The sequence below is a fragment of the Sinocyclocheilus anshuiensis genome, unplaced genomic scaffold (genome assembly GCF_001515605.1).
Source record: "Sinocyclocheilus anshuiensis isolate Anshui unplaced genomic scaffold, SAMN03320099.WGS_v1.1 scaffold349, whole genome shotgun sequence".
NCBI classification, from domain to species: Eukaryota; Metazoa; Chordata; class Actinopteri; order Cypriniformes; family Cyprinidae; genus Sinocyclocheilus; species Sinocyclocheilus anshuiensis.
In genome coordinates this window covers 53,356-58,723 of record NW_015536459.1, presented here as the reverse complement: position 1 = coordinate 58,723, position 5,368 = coordinate 53,356, and the positions used below count along the sequence as shown (strand labels likewise).

Genomic DNA, 5,368 nt, shown 5'->3' with positions numbered 1-5,368 from the left:
TTTGTAACTTTGCAGATCTTTTTTATGCTCAACCAGCAACATTACAGACTAACTAAAGTTGAAAAAGTGAAAAAGCATAATAGGACCCCTTTAACAGAAATAACTTTTCAAAAACTACGAGTTTTGTTTCCAAAGTAATTCTACGAGAAAAAAAAAACAGCGAAAACAATGAGGAAACAACGTTATTGCATCCATCAAATGAGACCTCAGCTAGTCTCTGACGAAAATGTACCATGTTTTTACTACAATATAGTTTAATGATAGCATTTGTAATTAAACCATAGTAGCCACAAATTTACCTGTCTGAGACTTCATGAAATATACTTTAACATCATAAACCATAAAATGTAATATACTTTTACTGTAATAAAACCATGGTTCATTTTCATAGATAAACACGGGTCACAAGTTAACATGGGCACATTCTCGATTCAGCCAAATTAATAAAATTCTGACTTCAATCCAAAAATCTGTGGCTGAATCAGTGAAGTCAGATAGCTCTGTGCGTACGTTACTGTCGTCATTCAAAGCACCTCTTTTTAGCTCATGTTCAAAACCTGTGCCAAGCAGACTTCTAAATGTATTTTCCGTTCTTCAGCCGTTACGGGCGATCATACCAATAAATTGTAATCTTTACAAGAATACCAAAATGAGCAACGAGCAATGTCTGCATTTATTAGACAGCTTAATATCACTTCAGTTTGTGCTTTCAGAATCTGCGAATCTGCTGCGGTCATTCCATCATAACTGGAGCGGAGGACCTGAAACCGGAAGAAGGTCACCTGATAACACAGTCACCAGTTAACCGTAACACCGGGAGAAAAGAAATTGTTGAATAAAGTCACTATTTTTGTTCTCTGCACGCACAAAAATTATTCTCGTAGCTTCATCACATTGCGGTTGAACCACTGATGTCACATGGACTATTTTAACTATGTCCTTAATACGTTTCTGTACCTTGAACGTGGTAGGACCCTTGCTGTCGATGCAGGGTCAGAAAGCTCTCAGATTTATATCTCGGAAAATATCTTAATTTGTGTTCTGATGACTAACGAAGGTCTTGAAACGACATGAGGGTGAGTAATTAATGGGAGAATTTTCTTTTTTGGGTGAACTATCCTTTTAAGTCCATACCATACATTGTCAGCGTTACTTCTCTGAATGATGTTACGATATTTTTCTTTATGTTCTGATTGAGCTACATCTATTTCAGACGCACAAATTCTGTGACGTTTTACAGTTTCCATAGGAGTAAAATATTATGTATATATTATGTATATATAATTAATTTTATTTAACCAACATTTAAATAATTTAAGGGTTAGTTCACCCAAAAATGAAAATTAGGCTGCGTTTTACAAGTGAAATAAAGCGCATCCATCCATAATAAAAAGTGCCTCACATGGCTCCGGGGGATGAACAAAGGCTTCCTGTAGTGAATCGATGCGTTTTTGTAAGAAAAATATCAATATTCAAAACGTAATAATCACTTTAATGTAGCTTGCGCTCACTATTGTAAACGGAAGCAGTTCTGGGGGAGTGACGAATGAGGTCAGCGTTGCGCATGCGCCGCTCAGAAGTGTTTTTTTATTTAATAGGCAGGGGAAATTCCCAACATTAAACAAATAACCTTTTACATGCAGGATATTTGCGTTGTAAGAATGTACAGGAATACTTCAGATATAAAAACACTGACTCGTTAGTTGATGTTTTCTCATTAAAATCGTACGTTTTACTCTTAATTCAATAGAATGTATGGGGATACTAGGGAATAGCAGTACCGGCTCTCTATTAGAGATCAGTGGTGTAAACTTATAATAATGGATTACTACGGTCACGTGGACTTAACAGACACACACACGTCCTCAAGACACTTCAGATTTTCTCTAATATACCGCCATAATTTACCTCAAACATCTCGTTTTCATAATCCTCGGAAGTCAAACTCAATCGAAAATAAAATTAGATTAATCAGACCTAAAGTACAAGAGAGATCTCGCTTCTGGATTGCAAAATAACGAAAACGCATCAGTGACGAATGTCTTGATATTATCACATGTAGAAACGGTTGGCAAGATACAGTTAGCTTGATAATATTATGTAGCAATAATAAATTGTAAGTGTATTTCTTTAATTTCCCCAGCACCATAAGCAGAACAGTTAACATTAGCGCTTATCGATACTACAGTTTATCATAATTCAGCCCCAGGCCCGTTTAATACCGGGTTCAGGTATTCACTCCTACTTACAAGAGAAGCAAAGAAAGATCAGTTACAAAGCTACATGACAGTATTTCTTGCATCTGTGTTTCCTAAATACATCTTACGTGGAAGAATAACTAAACTAAAATTAAATCTCAGTCTCTCTTAAAGGTGTTAAAAGCCTCTTTTCCAGCTTCCTGAAAAAAGAACTGTTTGTAAAAAGCTTGGTGGTTACATATGCATTATAAGACAACTGAACATAATATGAAACTTATAAGAAAGACAAATTATATGCAAGAATAAAACTTTCTGACATTGTTCTTTGGGGAGGAACTCCATCTTTGAGTTGATCTGAATCTCACAGTAGAATCTGCTGGTTTTGAAGATGAAGATGAACTTTATTCACAGTGAAACTTTAGATAATGTTTCTTTGTCATGTCACTTGTAATAACTGGTTAGGGCAGATTTATCCAGATGATATTTTATTGTTTAATGCATTATTGTGTCTCATTTGGTGAGGACGCAGCATCAGACCTGAAAGTGCTGAACTGAAGTTGATCTACTTACTGTGATTGCTTTTTATATGTCTGTGTAGAGCAGATAATTGAATGAAACGCTTCCCACATGCAGTGCAGTGATACGGTTTCTCTCCAGTGTGGATCCTCTCTGTGTTTTTAGGTCTCCTGACCGACTGAATCTCTTGTCACAGCGTGAACACTTGTAAGGTTTTTCTCCAGTGTGAATCCTCTCATGCAGTTTTAAACAGTTTGCTGAAGTAAAAGTATTTCCACACTCAAAACACATGTACTCTCTCACACCAGTGTGTATTTTCTGATGTTCTTTCAAAATTTGTAGACATAAAAAACTCTTTCCACACAAATAACATGAATGCGGCTTCTCATTTGTATGAATTCTCATGTGTTTCTTCAGGTCTGATGCCCTCAAAAATGTTTTGCCGCACTGATCACATGTGTACAGCTTCTCTCCAGTGTGGATCATCATGTGTCCTTTAAGATGTGCTGATTGTGTGAAACTCTTCCCGCACTGATCACAAGTGAATGGTTTCTCTCCAGTATGAACTCTCATGTGCTTCATAAGGTGTCCTTTTCGTGTGAAGCTCTTCCCACACTGATCACAAGTGTATGGTTTTTCTCCAGAGTGGATCCTCTCGTGTGTTTTCAGATGTCCTGAATGAATGAATCTCTTGTCACAGTGTGAACACTTGTAGGGTTTCTCTCCAGAGTGGATCCTCTCATGTCTTTTCAGGTCTCCTGAATGAATGAATCTCTTGTCACAGTGTGAACACTTGTGTGGTTTCTCTCCAGTGTGAACTCTCATGTGAACATTAAGACTACGTTTGCTTGTCAAACTCTTTCCACACTGAGTGCAGGTGAAAGATTTCTTGGCTCTTCTTTTCTTTAAATCTTTCTGTTTGGTTTGAGAGCAACTCCAAGGTTTTTCTCTGGTTTTGATATGATTTTTCTCCTCAACTTCACTCAGTTCTTCATTCTCCTCATTTCCTTCAATAAACTCTAAAATAAAAGCAAAATCAGTTCATTTGTCAGTAACTTGGGGAAAACAAAAAACAGAGAAATGTGAAAGGACATAAAAGTGAACCCTGGTGTTACAGTGTAAAGACAATTTTGTTCCTTTTCATGCAATTTTATAAATTATACATCCCTGAAACGTTTCATGAAGAGGTACATTGATTTTCAAAATATCATTTTTGAAACATTATAGACACAAATCCCATGTTTATAGAGAGAACTATTAAATGATTGATCAATCACACAATTATCTAACATATATTTATTGTTTGCTGCTCCATCTATATTATTATTCAACAGCTCTAAAGATTGTTTCTATTACAACAAACTAAATCTAAAACTGCTTGAAACTTTATAATTGTCAGTATTATTAAAGCTTTGTAAGCATAATGTACCACAAAGAGTCATTAAAGATGAATGAAGAATAAACACCAACCTCCTTGTTCCTCCTGTTTTATTCTGCAGGGTTCTGGTTCCTCGTGTTTTATTCTCCAGGGTTCTGGTTCCTCCTGTTTTATTCTGCAGGGTTCTGGTTCCTCTTGTTTTATTCTGCAGGGTTCTGGTTCCTCTTGTTTTATTCTGCAGGGTTCTGGTTCCTCTTGTTTTATTCTGCAGGGTTCTGGTTCCTCTTGTTTTATTCTGCAGGGTTCTGGTTCCTCTTGTTTTATTCTGCAGGGTTCTGGTTCACTGGTGTCCTCTTCACTCTCCTCTTTAACAAACACCATCTTCAAAGCAGCAGATCTCAGTTCAGATGATACTCCTCCAGATATTCCTGCTTGCTAGAAAACTTAGTCACGACTGTGAGGATGATATTACAGGTATTTACTGACCTGATTCAAAAACTGTATTTTTCTATTTACAGAAGGTGAATTTCTAACAGTTTGTATTACACCAGCATGAAGACAAAACAACAGAGCTCATGGAGAAACAAAGCTTCTTCCTCTGAGGTTTAATGGTGTTTGGTGAACAATCATATGTGTTTTAGCGCCACCTGCTGGACTGGAGTGTGAAGCGTCGAGAGTAGAGACAATAATACGGGCAAAATTACTTAGTGTGTGCACAAGGTGCACTGTGTTTTCCTTTTTAAAAAGCCGATCTGCACAAATAAATGAAAATAACTTAAAATTATAGACTTGCATGGTATTTGATCAGCATCAACAGTTTAACAACCAGAGTGAGGATTAGAAGAGAAAAAAAGAGCGATTTATTAGTGAAATGTTTCACTGAAAATCACACAACATTGCAGCATGTAAATATGGAAAGTAAGATCAATGAAAACATGTGATAATGATAAGATGTAGCCTAATTAAAAAAAATAATAATAATAAAAAAAAAAAAAAATCCAAAATATTGGACAGGTTTAGCATGAAAAACAACATCCTTAGGTCAAGTGTCCATCTAAATATCTGGGACTTAAGACATAACCGACTGTGTTTACAAGTATATTTTGATAAAGGATATTTTTTTTGTGTATTTGTCCTTTCAAATTCAAAAAGACACACCCAAGTCAAGTCAAGTCACCTTTATTTATATAGCGCTTTTAACAATACAGATTGTGTCAAAGCAACTGAACAGCATTAATTAGGAAAATAGTGTCAATAATGCAAAATGACAATAGTA

At 36.0% G+C, this 5,368-nt stretch overlaps 1 pseudogene; it reads right to left on the bottom strand.

Annotated features, from left to right (window-relative positions):
• Positions 1–2,641: 2,641 nt before the first annotated feature.
• On the bottom strand, positions 2,642–3,611 carry LOC107683692 (gastrula zinc finger protein XlCGF57.1-like; annotated as a pseudogene).
• Positions 3,612–5,368: the final 1,757 nt, after the last annotated feature.